A 14,952-nucleotide genomic window follows, 5' to 3' on the forward strand; every position below is an offset into this window, starting at 1 on the left:
GTTGCCCGAGATTATTGGTCGCCTCGCTTACAGTGGATCTCAGTTGCTTCCAGTCTTTCATTTCTTTTTGCATGACGTCAGTTTTAAAGCGTTCTTTATTCTTTGTAAAGAATTGTGGATCGTTCCTTGGTGGAACTGTGGTAGGAGGTACCTTTCGATTAGGTAGTAGTCTGGTCTTTATTTTTGTGAAGAAATGGTCATAGTCAACATTCCAACCTTTGCGTACTCTGACGTTCATGATCTCTTTCCTACTCTTTAAACTGAGTGCAACATGATTGATTTTAAATGATCCAATAGCAGCGTTTGGTGACTGCCTAATGGTCTGGTATCTTGCTTTTCTAGGAAACACTGTGGACATCATCTTCAACTGATGCAGCCTACACAGTTCAGTATGTCGTGGTACCGTCGTTCTTTCCTCAGTTGAGCGTTGAAGTCACCTATCAGTAGTTTGACGTGGTGATCGGGGATCTTGCTGATCTCATCTTCTATCATCTGCCAGAAACTTTGGTCCTTTTCAGGGTTTGTCTTGTTGTCATCATTAACTGGAGCTTGTGCATTTACAGTGCCGGCCGAAGTGGCCGTGCGGCTCTAGGCGCTGCAGTCTGGAACCGCGAGATCGCAACGGTCGCAGGTTCGAATCCTGCCTCGGGCATGGATGTGTGTGATGTCCTTAGGTTAGTTAGGTTTAACTAGTTCTAAGTTCTAGGGGACTAATGACTTCAGAAGTTGAGTTCCATACTGCTCAGAGCCATTAGAACATTTTTTTGTTTTTTTCTTCAATAGAGTATTCCTTGTTGCCGCATCTTAGGGACAACACAGAGATGCGTTCGTTAGCTGATGTGAATCCGATGACAGAATCCACCATATCACGTCTTATTAAAAAGGCTGTTCCAAAAACGCTGGAGCCATGTGTGTTCTTAGAGGCCGGCTTCCCTTTAGTTATTCTATAACCTTCCGACTCAAACGCAATATCATCAATGAATCTGATTGCTTGAACAGCCATTATTGATCAGGCTCATTTAACCAAGATTATATTATTACGACCCTCTGAAAATCAAGAGAGCAGAAGAAGTTGCTTGCCAGCTGCTCGATATATTCACTACTATAGACGGTCCATATGTGCTTCAGTCAGATAACGGGAGAGAATTTTCGATCCAAGCTATAAATGAATTAAAAAAAAAAAACATGTAATCTACACTGTAACTGGCACATTGAAAACTTAGGCATAGTCGAAACCAAGGCTCCGTCGACGCCCCAACCAGGATGTTCTGAATATGATAATGACATGAATGCGGACGAAGGACTCTATACATTGGGCTGAAATCTCAGATTTATTCAATTCGTGAAAAACCGCTTGTTTCTTCAAGGCATTCAGGAGTCGCCATTTGAGGCCATGTTTAGCTGCAAAGCAAAAGTGGGTCTAAGTACCTCAAATCTGTCCATATAGGTTATGGACGACATAGTGACGGATGAAGACATTGAGAACTGGAGAATGCTATAAATCAGGAACTCCCCCCACCCCCCGATAATGAAGTACCGCCATGGCAGTGGAGTCATCGGAATCTACAGTCTAGTTCTCTGGCGATAACAATGCGAAAATATTGTGTATGGTGTCTTAATCAGAGTGTAGTGCAACCCGTTGTTATGTATCCTGCAGCAAAGATGTCTGTGCAATTTGTGGAATAAGCGACGAAGGATATGGAGAGAAAATTACTTGCAGACTGTGTCAAAATAAACATGAAACAGGTAAAAAAAGGTCATGAGCCCATGTGAGTTTGCAAATGCAAGGTGTGAAAATGCTTGAAAATTTAAATGCAAAATTCCCCCCAGCAAAGGTGGGGGACACTGTTCCGTCCATATAGCAGATATTGACAGAGATCGTGGTGATCCCTGAAGCGTTCTTGCAGTTGTCATGAACGTCGGGACTGCTTTCTAAAAGCAAAGAACAGAGAATGGTATTCTAAAACAACTGATTACCAAAAGTGAGTTTATCAATTTGCACGAGAAACTGTGCACGGTGGAATCCATCTCTACAGAAGAAGATCATTACGAACCATATCATCTTCGCAGTAACTGAGTTGCGGCCAAGGGTATACTCGATGCATTTCGCGAATAAATTCGCAACATATGGCTGCAAGTGTAGAAATAAGAAACTGTTGTGCTGTTCTAAATGTCATAAAAGTTGACATCATTCAAGTAATAAAGACTGAAAAAGGTGACTCTGATAAAACCAATAACTTGTATCAAGTTTGAAATACAGGGTGTCGGAAAAGTCTTTCCCTTTATTACATAAATTGATAACTCAGGCTAGAAGTAAAATGCAAATATGAAACTGGTGTCTAATTGTTTGCAAACTATCAAAAGTTTTTTTTCACACATCAGTAAACTTCCACATGGGCACCCTTGGTAGCACGTAGCACATCTAGGCGATATTCAATTTCCGTCCACACATTAACCAACATCACTGGAGGGATCGATTCAACGACTGTGGTTATCCAAGTCTAATGGGGTTATGTCAGGAGGCCAAACCGTTTCCCCTTCACGACCAATCCATCGCCCAGGAAAGGTCATATAGAGATAGGCACGGACGTCCAAACCCCAATGAGGCGGTGCACCGTCTTGCTGAAACAAGACATCGGGGTCATACTGAAGCAGCTGAGGAACAGCATACAGTTGCAACATGTCCAAATACACTGCAGATGTGAAGATAGCCTCAGCGAAGAAGAATGGCCCGATAATTCGATCGTGCAATTGCGCGCACCAAACATTCACCTTTGGTCTGCCTCTGGTGCACTCCATGACCTTGCCAGGGGGTTGTGAATCCCAAATGGGCACATTATGGCGATTCACTACTCCACTGACAAAAAAGGTCGCTTCGTCGGAAAAGGCAATTCGTCTGAGATAACCATCATCGTCCTCAATATGTGATAGCATTTCGACCGCAAAGTCATATCGACGTGTACTGTCATTGGGCAACAAAGCCTGAACGATGTGGAAGTTTATTGATGTGTGAAAAAAAAACTTTGATAGTATGTAAACAATTAGACACCAGTTTCATATTTGTATCTTACTTCTAGCCTGAGTTGTCAATTTATGTAATCAGGGAAAGACTTTTCGGTCACCCTGTAATACAGACTCTTCACATAGGTTCACTCCCTACTTTGGTTGATGAGTTCACGACATTTCGCAAACTGGCTCACCAAATCTCGAACTCAAGAAAAGATCGGACACTTGCCATTTCCTGACTTGGCCGGCCACTTCCGGCATTAACCGATGTTGCACTTTGCCCGTAATATATTTGTTCTCCAGAATGTTTATGAAGCTGTATTGTCGAATTAAACGTTATGACAGCATTCGGTTTTTGTAATATTGAAAAATCTGAGGAAAATTGTATCTTTTAATGGTTATGAATCCGTTCACGAAAGCAGACCACATGTCCTTCATGTATGCATTCTGTGATACCTATGGGGCAATGATGACTTTGGAAAATAGACTGCGCAACAAAGTTAAAGGACCACTTTTTCGAAACCCCGTAATTGTCTCTCATTGCGACGCGTAAGTTCGACATTTGGCTCAAAGGTGCCTACAACCTTCCTCTGTAAAGATGTAAAGCGTAGTGCCCTGCGACGTCACCCGCGTGCTCGGTGGCGCTTCCAACAACAAGGTGTCGACACATGCGAAAAAATGGCGACAACTTCAGAGTTCATGTGGGCTGTAAGGTGGATTAATGATGTCACATTGGCACCAAATTTCAGTCCAATTCTGCCCAACGCTACCTTGGATGTGTCACACGATGAGACGGTCGTCATAACCCCTCTTACCCACATTTCATCCGTTCTTGTGACACGTCTGCGGTGTAGGTAAGAACCGCGACACCAAGCGTCGATATCACGCAGTTTTTGTGGGAGTGTCCGAGAAAAACATTTAAGACACACCGCTGGTCAGAATCGACACGAGATCACCTCAGAGGTGGCACAAAGGGCGTTAGTGATAACATCCTTTCCTTGGAGCGTTGATTCATACGTATTTCGTGGTTGATAAAGACAGTTTGCAGTGCAATGAGCAGCACGACGACGTTATTAACAATTTATGGTATTACTGGCGTATCTCAGTCACTACAACTGTTCTCTAAGGACATCGCGGGTTAGCAATCCGATTGAAACTGATTACACCTCTTTGGCGTGCAGTGCGACTGCAATTGTGCTCTGGTGTTCAGGCTGCAACCATTCGAGGAAATTTGAACGTGATCCGAAGCATAAAAGGATATTTACGATTTTTCAGTCCTCCTATTTCCGTCTTCCTGTGGCGTGATCACGCGGGATTGCAGCATTAACATTTGCGTGAATGGGTCCCTTTAAGACCCTCCCCCCCAGTTCATCAGTACCCTCGGTGTCACCCACACGACTGGTTGAGTGCGTTACGAATGTCTGTCTGGAACGTAGACACCATTTCAGCCTGGCAGCTGCTGTAGTGCCTAAAAGTAGGCAAACTGTACCAAAGGGATGTCGAAGGGGTTGCCTAACGCTCAGTAGGAAACAAGTAATCGATAAAATTCATGGCTCTTGTTGAAGTTACTGCATGAACAGCGAAAATGTAGTAAGCTATAATCTTTTTTTCATTTATTTTGTGGGGAGATGTCAGCGATAAAAAGTTTCTAAAAGCTTTCAGATATTGTGTAAATTTTATTGGAGGTCTTTAAGTGCTCAAACTCTCAAATTCTGGATGAATATAGTCTGGTAATAGCGCGCCATGAGTTACATTGCCTTAAGACGTGTACACAGTTTCTAAGTTAAATACTTGACTTATTGTGTTAAACCTTCAACATGAGAGTCTACTTCTTAAAGAGCAGATTATGACACCGTTTTAAGTTTGTAAATTCGGTTAGAAAGTTTTTAGCGACAGGATTGTAATGTTGTTCTGCCAATACTCTCTACACTGAATTCTTCGAAGTGTTCATTGCATAGTCTGGTTCACTGGCATTTATTGATAACTGTTCTCCGACACGATTCAGTAGTTTTTTTTGTGTTTTTGCAAATTTTACTGTGCGAACAGTTTCTTGTCTTTAAATTTGACCTGATCATTGCGTCTTGAGAAACCAAGTTTCGCAAGTTTCTGTACATGGCGATAGCTGTCTGCATATTAGCATGACGTCTATTACGAAACCTCCGTGTGCATTTGTTCGGCTTTCTGGACACTGTAAGATAGTAATGTAAATGTCCAACTTCCTTTGCTCTGTCTTCGACTACCAGTCATGAACTATGAACAGTGGAAAACTCCACCGTGGGTAGATGACAATAGGAGAAGGAACAATTCAGAAGATGTAGAGAGATTTAAATACCTAGGAGATTGGGCAGATATTGGTCTGACAGGAAGAAGTAATGGGAACACGAACAAGTAAAATGAATTTAGCTTTGAGGATCTGCAATGAGAATAATATCTCGATCGATGTAGAACTGAGACACTACAAGACAGTGATCCACCCTGAAGCGTTATACGCAGCAGGACGTCTGAACCTAGTAAGAACAGGAGTACTTGGACTACAATTGGTGACGCGAGGGTATCTCAGGTGAAACTCCACGCTGAAGAAGTGGAGACAGTCAATATACAAAATTAATACCTTCAGCTGCTAACGGGAGTTGATATATATCAACGGGGACAGGTGAAAATGTGTGCTCCGACCGGGATTCTAACCCGGGATCTCCTGCTTACATGGCAGATCCTCTGTCCATCTGAGCCACCGAGGACACAGAGGATAGCGCGACTGCAGGGACTATCTCGCACACGCCTCCCTCGAGGCCCACATTCTCACCTTGTAAGTCCACAAACTTCATTCGTAGTGTCCCACCCCAACAAACTCATTACTCGTGGATGACATTCTTACTAAGTCCCGTAAGAGTTCGGGGAATACGTGTGCATCCGCACAGAAGAAGGAGGTCATTTTCACCTGTCCCCGTTGATATATATCAACGCCCGTTAGCAGCTGAAGGTATTAATACAATTCTAATTTCGTTCTAGACGGCTGCAGGTCATCATTAGAAGTCAATATACAACGCTAGCTAACCGAGAACTCTGTATCCAGATGGAGAGAATCGTGGACATCAGGAGGAAAAGTATCACGTTCTTCGGGCACTTGTAAGAATGGAGTAGAGGAGGTTGACACACCAAATGATACAGTGCCTTACAGTTTGTTTCTAGAGCCAAGAAGTACAAACGGACCTAGAAGAAATGGGAATACTGGGATCAGAGACTTACTACAGGGTCATTGTTTTCTTTTCCTAAAATCAGGCATACACAGGTTTCCAGGACAGAGTTAGACCCAGGGAAAATCATCATAGATAGTAGGAGGAAGAGGGTTGCAAAGTTTCAGAATGAAAGAATATTAGATTAGGGTAAAGGCCAGAAGGACCAAGCTGGCGTAAATTAACGCGGTATTGATAGAGCCAGAACGAAAAGAAAGAACGGAAGAAGTAGTAAAAGAAGAAGATAATGGTGTAACTTAAGAACTATTAGAAGTTAATTTCATGTTATACGAGAAGCACACATTGTTGTCCCCGTTCACAATATAAAGCATTTGACTTACGCGTTAACACAAAATGGCTTTATCTTCGTTTAATTTTGCCTTCTTCAGTGAAGTCTGAACCCGCAAGACAATTCTGGGCTTGTACAGTGAAAGGGTACAGAATGCATGTCGTTTTCAGTAGTGGAGCATGGTGGAGGTTGTAATAATTGTGTGGTTGTTTCACTGATTTCGTTGGATCCTGTGGTCACAGTGAAAGGAAAGTTAACTACTACACCCCTTAATACCACACTAGGCAAGCATTTTGATTCAGTTGAGCCATCATTGTCTACAGCAGGTTACTACACCTTATCTTTCATTGATTAAGATGAAGAGGAAATTGTTTTGAGCCATTGTGATCTGTATTGAAAAATAATTATAGCTCTAATAAAATAACTTTGTGGTTGACAGGTTGCACTGATGGTTGATAGTGTGGCCAGTGTGCATCCACCCACGGTAAACAACTCTACATCTACATCTACATCCGTACTCCGCAAGCCAACTGACGGTGTGTGGCGGAGGGTACCCTGAGTACCTCTATCGGTTCTCCCTTCTATTCCAGTCTCGTATTGTACGTGGAAAGAAGGATTGTCGGTATGCTTCTGTGTGGGCTCTAATCTCTCTGATTTTATCCTCATGGTCTCTTCGCGAGATATACGTAGGAGGGAGCAATATACTGCTTGACTCTTCGGTGAAGGTATGTTCTCGAAACTTCAACAAAAGCCCGTACCGAGCTACTGAGCGTCTCTCCTGCAGAGTCTTCCACTGGAGTTTATCTATCATCTCCGTAACGCTTTCGTAATTACTAAATGATCCTGTAACGAAGCGCGCTGCTCTCCGTTGGATCTTCTCTATCTCTTCTATCAACCCTACCTGGTGCGGATCCCACACTGCTGAGCAGTATTCAAGCATTGGGCGAACAAGCGTACTGTAACCTACTTCCTTTGTTGTCGGATTGCATTTCCTTAGGATTCTTCCAATGAATCTCAGTCTGGCATCTGCTTTACCGACGATCAACTTTATATGATCATTCCATTTTAAATCACTCCTAATGCGTACTCCCAGATAATTTATGGAATTAACTGCTTCCAGTTGCTGACCTGCTCTCTGTATGTCCTTAGAAAACAGGCAACACAGCGAGCACGTGACGCTTAAGAAAGATCCAGAATTGGCTGGCGGTTGGCTCCTACCTCTCGAATTGCTTTAACGTCATTCACAAAATTATTTTCATGGAAGCATAATAGCCACTCTGCTCCAGCATTTTTTCAAGTATTTGAAACAGCTTCCTTCTGTTGAGTGGATTAAAAACTACTGTTCACTTTTATCTGCATTGATCCACAGGAATGAAGATGACCATGCACCGTGTTACAATGTTCGCATTCTATTATCTAACACATGTCTTCGACAATAGACAGTCAATGATGCGTGATTCGTAAGTGGATGACACTTATCTTGGAAGAAATGTTTCATTGTTAGGTAATGCGCACACAGAAATGAACATCTGCCCTGCTAAAAGTTTTTGGGTGGACTCTGGCACGAACATTGTTCTTTTCCAATACATTGACCGTAAGCCGGCCGGGTGGCCGAGCGGTTCTAGGCGCTACAGTCTGGAACCGCACGACCGCAACGGTCGCAGGTTCGAATCCTGCCTCGGGTATTGATGTGTGTGATGTTTTTAGGTTAGTTAGGTTTAAGTAGCTCAAAGTTCTACGGGACTGATGACCTCAGAAGTTAAGTCCCATAGTGCTCAGAGCCATCTGAACCACTGATCGTAATCATCTCTGGTACAGGCGTAAAGTTCGCGGCACATGTTTACAGTCGTTTCCAAACATGAATTCGCATTATTTTTCCTTCCCCAGGCGCTATTTCAGTAGCTATATAGCTAGGTAGCTATGATTTTGAAAATATACACGCAAGAGTTCATGAAAATATAGCCCTTCCATTGTGTATTTCTATCATGCCTGACAGACAGACTTTTCTCCATCAATCTTCCGACTTCTGACCAGATTTGATGCGTTCAGCTTTAACGTCGCATCGCGCCGATATCTTTAGAAACGTAACACAAGCTTTGGTTGGGGAAGGGAACTGGTATTGCACTTGTAAAAAGAAACCATTCCAGCACTTGCGTTAAGCGATTTAAGGAAACCGTGGAGAATCTATGTCCGAACGGGGATTTCAATCGCCGTCCACCAAAATGAGAAACCATGGTTGTTCTACTGCACCACCTCGCTCGATATGAACAGATTTGTGTTAGTATGCTACAGTTATTCGGTATTATGCAGACTTCTTCAAACAGCAGCTGAAATGTTGGAATGTATGTATATCGTTGGGATTAAGAAGCCACTTTAGCTATATTTAATATTTTTATCATCAGATCACAGCCGCTTTCGTGCCACTGAAAAGCACGTCCTTCGACAGTATATGGTCGCGTTTCGTGTTCTGGGGGCGCACATAGATGGGAGCGGAAACTCCAGCGACCGTTTTGAATTTGAATCACTACGTCTGGCTGATTTTGATTCATTGACGTACTGTCATTTATCAGTTCATTATTTGGGTTCCATGTTCCGGTTCCTTAGCTCTTATGGCGTAATTACATGTCACCTGAGGCTGTGGTTCTCAGTGTTACGAAACCGGTTGTGATCTGATGATAAAAATATTAATAAAGCCGAAGCGACTTCGTAATCACAAACTGTGTCGACAAGATTTTCTGCTATTACACTTAACAATAGTTGGAAAAGCATACATTGTATGCGATATTGTCTTATCAGCGATTAAATTGCTCTACTTTTTAGCGAATTACACGTTGCGACGAACATTTGTGACAAGCTAAAATTATTGTGCCCTAGCGGGAATCGACCCGAGATCGGTGCCTTGCGTGGACAGTTCACTTCCAGTAGTGCTATTTGTGAGCGCCCCACAGTTAGCCTTGGTACCCACTAGCCTTCGTGGGACTTGGAAAAGTGTGCAGGAAGCTAGGTGACAGCTCCAACCTTTGCCTCAGTTCTTGAAGGGTGCGCAGAAAACATAACTGCTGGAGTACTGCTGGTATTTCATTTAATGTCGTGTGGCTAAATGGCCGGTTGCAAGTCTTACAATTGGAGACCACTTCGGCGACTTGGCATGTCTGTCTTATAGCCCAGTTTCGTGCCACCGAAAGAGGAACTATAGTTTAACGCGGGATCAGAACCATATTGAGAGGTGAAGGCTAAATTAAAGGCAGACTGAAAATTTCCGTGGTCCGACCGGGTTCAATCTCGCGACCTCTCGGTTTCCAGGCACGCGCTTTACTGCTAGACCAGCAGGCCTAACATATACTCGTAAAAGGCAGAGATCCTGGTTCGGGAATAGCTCAATTTCAGCTTGCCACGAATGTTTGTATATGTTTCTACAAAATTGATACCCTAGCTGTTCAAATTTATTTTGTTTGTATGTCGCAGTTTCGATGATTAGTTCCCGTATTGTACCGTTTAGGATAAGTACAAATGGCTCTGAGCACTATGGGACTCAACATCTAAGGTCATCATTCCCCTAGAACGTAGAACTTCTTAAACCTAACTAACCTAAGGACATCAGACACATCCATGCCCGAGGCAGGATTCGAACTTGCGACCGTAGCGGCCGCGCGGTTCCAGAGTGAAGCGCCTAGAACCGCTCGGCCACTCCGGCCGGCGGATAAGTACATGATGAATCGAATACCTAGCGAATTTCCGAAGCTACAGTATTTCCAAATTGCGGCCTTGCTTTTTGATTCCTCTCTCTCTCTCTCTCTCTCTCTCTCTCTCTCTCTCTCACCAACTGCTGTAATGCTACTTATATCACACAGTACATTTTACTGCCTACATTGGAAGAATAAACAGCAACAACATTTTACTATTTCACGCTACAGAGACCTGTTTAATCTTTCTGTTAACAGGACCGTAATTCACCTGTCAGAGGATCGGGTTATACGCTTATCAAGTCACCGAATCTGCGCAGATTAGGTGAGTAACAAAACAGACTTTATGAGACAGTTTTGTAAATGAATAAACGTACTGTAGACCAGGCATGGGCAACCTTTGGTGATCCGCGGGCCTGGTACACATACTTGCTTAAATCTTGTCACGGGACGCTACAGTAGTGCCCTTAGCGCATGAAGTCAAAACTGTAGCGCTCGTGACGTTAATTTTTATGGATTAACGTACCGATATGAATGGCATCCTTTTCCCCACACGCCACGCCGACTAATTATGCCTCGAAACACCTGTTTGAGAGTACGTTCGTTTCATGTCCACCCCATCTTCAGATGTTTGCATTCATTTACGCTTCGCAAAGCTGTTTCTTTGCTTAAGACGTTTTACAATAGCTGTTTTAAAAACTTCCTTTGGAAGGTTCTGCAGCGTCTCTCTCTCTCTCTCTCTCTCTCTCTCTCTCTCTCTCTCTCTCTCTCTCTCTCTCTCTCTCATTCACGAATCTTTTCCTCAAGCTGCATCCGGCCCGCGAGCCTCCTGTTGCCCACCGAATTCGATTCCCGTCTGGGTTGGAGATTTTCTCTGCCCGGGCACTGGCAGAGAAAATTCATCATCATCCATCAAAGTGGCTAAATTTGGACTGTGTGAAGATTGGGAATTTGTACGGGTGCTGATGATTGTGCAGTTGAGCGCTCCACAAACCAAACATCATCATCGTCACCTTTCTCTTCCTTCCTCAGCGCTTCTCATACTTGGCACAAAAATGGACCACGATATCTATTTACTTCTCTCTAACTTTTGCAACTATCAGTTAAAACAACAACAATAGTAATAACAGTAATTAAAGAATTTCCTTCAGTCATATCAGATGTTTCTTTAAAAAACTATCATGCATTTGTATTATTCGAAGGCAATGAAATCTCTGGGACACTCCCGCGTAACAACAAACGTGACCATTCGTGCTGTCCTTACGTGTATCCGATCAATATCCCCTTTTATTCTTTAGTACAGGGCCCACATATTTGAGCAATATTCTTGGATGAGCCGCACGAGTGATACGTAAGCAAACTCCTCTAAATAATAACTGCACTTCACTTCCCTAGTATGGTACCAATAAACAGAAGTCTGCCACCTGGTTTACCCATGGCTGAGCCTATGTGCTCATCCCATTCCATTTCATACCCCTACAAAGTTTTACACACCCAGGTATTTGTATGAGTTGGACAATTCCAACCGACTCGTTGTTGATATTATAATCGTAGGATACTATGCTTTTTTTTTTTCGTTTTGTGAAACGCACAATTTTACATTTGTGAACACTGAAAGCGAATTGCCAATCTTTGGACCACTTCGACTTATCATCAAAATCTGACTGAATATTTATGCAGCTTCTATCAGACAGTACTTCATTATAGATAACTGCATCATCTGCAAGAAGTCTGAGGTTACAGTTAATATTGTCTGTAGGGTCATTAAATATACAGCACGGACAGCAAGGATCTCGACACACTTCCCTGGGGCACACTGGAAGTTACTGCTACAACTGTTGATGGTTCTCCATCCAAGATGACTTGCTGCGTCCTCCCCACAAAAAATCCTCAATCCAGTCACAGATTTCGCTTGATGCTACATAAGATCGGACTTACAGTAAACGTAGATATAGTACTGAGTCAAATGCTTTTCGGATGTAGTGGAATACTGTATCTACCTGACTGCCTTGATCCATGAAATTCCGGATGTCATGTGAGATAAATGCGAATAAGGTTTCACACGATAGATGCCTTCGGAATCCACGCTAGTTTGCAAAGGAGGAGGTAATTGTGTTCGTGGTACTTCATTGTATTTGAGCTCATCTTTCTACTTGTTTTAGTTGCCCTTCGTTCTTTGGTAATCATGTTGCCACAACCATGTCATGGTCACTGATATCGCTTTCGATAGGGACGTCCTCAAAGACGTCAGGTCTGTTAGTTGCTATTGAGTCTAAAATATTTCCATCATGGGTGGATTTCCAAACCATCTTTTCTAGATAGTTTTCAGAAAAGGTAATGATTCGCAGGATATCTTGTCACGTCCACCACTAACAAAACAGTAATTTTCTCAGTTAATTTTGGATGGTTGTCTCCACCGATGATTACAGTATGTTTGGGATGATGATGATGATGATATTTGGTTTGTGTGGCACTCAACTGCGCGGTCATCAGCGCCCTTATAAAGTCCTGATTTTTACACAGTCCAATTTTTTTTACCCAATCCACTGTAGTCACTGTCACGAATGTTGGTGATAATGATGAAATGATGAGGACAACACGAACACCCAGTTCCCTAGCAGAGAAAATCCCCAACCCGGCCGGGAAGCGAACCTTGGACCCCGTGTTGCAGAGACAGCAACGCTCGGCACTAGACCACGAGCTGCGGACATGATTGGGGAGTGAACGAACAAGCGAACTGAGGTTTTTATCTAAAGTTTCTGTGAAGAATTGTTCTCCCAGGCAGCAATACAAAATGAATAGTTGTTAATGGCAGCAATAACAATGCTCTTGGATAAGAAACTAGCCAATCATTATGTACCCTCAGCTCTGATTAGTAAAAGGCCCCAAATGTTTTTAGGAGATTTTGATAAGAGCTCACAACTCGAAAAATTGAAAATTCGGTCGCGTTAGTTCCGACAAGAGTTGCTCGCCGAGTGTTCTCGACAGTTCACAGAGTCCAGTAGACGAATATTTTTAGGCACGCGTGAACTGTGGCAGCAGCTTTCCTGTAGAGACAAGCCTACAACTAAGACGTGACTTTCAAAAACGTGTGACAGCTGTGTGTTAGATTGAGAAACTAAGAGTTAGCTGAAAGAGAAACTGTTTGGAGAAGCAGAAGTGATGAGCTTCTTAAAGTGGAGACGAATTGTTTTACTTCCATGAAAACTGTAGCCATTAATTATTTTATGGCCTTCAAAGTTTCTTTCTTAGAACTGCCGTCTAGTGGCGTTTTTCCTCTGATAATACGACCGAGGATGTTTCAAGAGACCAGTTCCACGGGAAACACATCGTCAGCGTTGTATGTTTGGAGTAAAGCCGGTGATTCTCATCCAGAAGTAATTCACTAATAGAGAACAAGGAGTTCTCTTTGTGGGGCAGCCGCAACTATACAGGTACTTTACCAATAAAATCACTTAATCACTCGAGGTCATCCCTGTCCCATTCTTGTCATAGAGTAAAAGTTATATGTCAAAAGAGTAAAAAAAGGGGATCTAGATAAATTCCAAAAACCGACATCACGACTGGACACCGAAAGGCACCAGAATCATAATACATGTAAGATGTAATAAAGACGGGGAGAGAAAACGTATTGTATGGAATTACTTACATAAATTCAATGAAAGTGGTCCCCCTGCGCCGCCCGACAGGGAACATTAAAGAGGAAAACTTTGCATTAGCAAATATTCGCTGGCCGTGCATATTGAGGGCGCACACGATACTAGCCATCTGTGTACGACCAGATATATTGGTCAAACAGACAGAAATTTTCATACGAGGTTTAAAGACAACAAAGACAGCCAATTCCATGGCAGCTGCAGCAGGTTAGCGATAATTTAACACGTCTCGTACAAATTTATTCGCTTGGCGCCGTCAGCGCTTATTCGGATTACTTGGCTTGTCGTCGGCCGCTTTTCACCTTTCCATTGATGACAAGCTTCAAACCCATTGACTTTTGCGCGCTTCAATTTTTCCGGAAATCCTCTATTTTCCAATATCGTTCCACAAACTCGAATTTTCTTTTCAAGTAACTTCTCTTCAAGTTCTACACTGTTTTAATAATTATCCATGTAGAGGTGAAGAAGGTGTCTATAGTTCCATCAGTGTTTTTGCTTAAGGTTGTCCAGCGCCGGAATATATCTTGAACGAGGAAATGTATGCCGTACTCCAATCACACAGCATCCGAATGAGTATGCCATATTTCGTAATTTTTGACGGATTTTAAAGTTTAAAATTTAACTTTCCACGCCACGGTATCATTCCTTCATCAGTTGCGATGTTCTGACTTAGATTAAAGGTTTCTTTAAACTTTTTGGAAAAATAGTCAATTACGAATTGCACTTTGAAAAGCCGGTTGGCATTATCCGGTTTGTTGTTGTTATCGTAAAAATGGTAATATTTGTCTGAATCGGTTGCGGGACATCGTTTTGCGAAATATCGGTGTGTCTATCAACGCATTCGTTGATCAGTAATCATCAATCCGTGCTTTTTTTACAGTTCCCATAAGGACAGCAAGCCCAAACCATTTTCTAAGTTCGGGTCCCGTAATGTCGATAAATTTGGCATATTTTTTCCAGTTTCCTTCTATTGCAATTTTGACTGTAGTACTTGTTGTTTTCGATGCTAATATAATCAAATAGACCGTTCCCATTATATAATTCTACGATATCCACGACGCTCTGTGTATCTTTGTGTGGACCCG

The 14,952-nt window shown here is 42.7% G+C and overlaps 1 protein-coding gene across 21 annotated transcripts in view; it reads left to right on the plus strand.

The window, feature by feature from the left end:
• Positions 1-14,952, plus strand: part of LOC126281877 (endophilin-A) — a 720,509-nt gene that overhangs the window by 186,745 nt on the left and 518,812 nt on the right. For 13 of the 21 annotated variants that reach the window (XM_049981169.1, XM_049981187.1, XM_049981161.1 and 10 more), the window contains exon 3: positions 10,470-10,536. The exons of the other annotated variants lie outside the window; for them this stretch is intronic. The gene's annotated coding sequence lies outside the window, so the exon portion shown is untranslated. The remainder of the gene's footprint in view (positions 1-10,469; positions 10,537-14,952) is intronic. 21 annotated transcript variants of the gene reach the window in all.

This window comes from Schistocerca gregaria, chromosome 7 (assembly GCF_023897955.1).
Source record: "Schistocerca gregaria isolate iqSchGreg1 chromosome 7, iqSchGreg1.2, whole genome shotgun sequence".
NCBI lineage: Eukaryota > Metazoa > Arthropoda > Insecta > Orthoptera > Acrididae > Schistocerca > Schistocerca gregaria.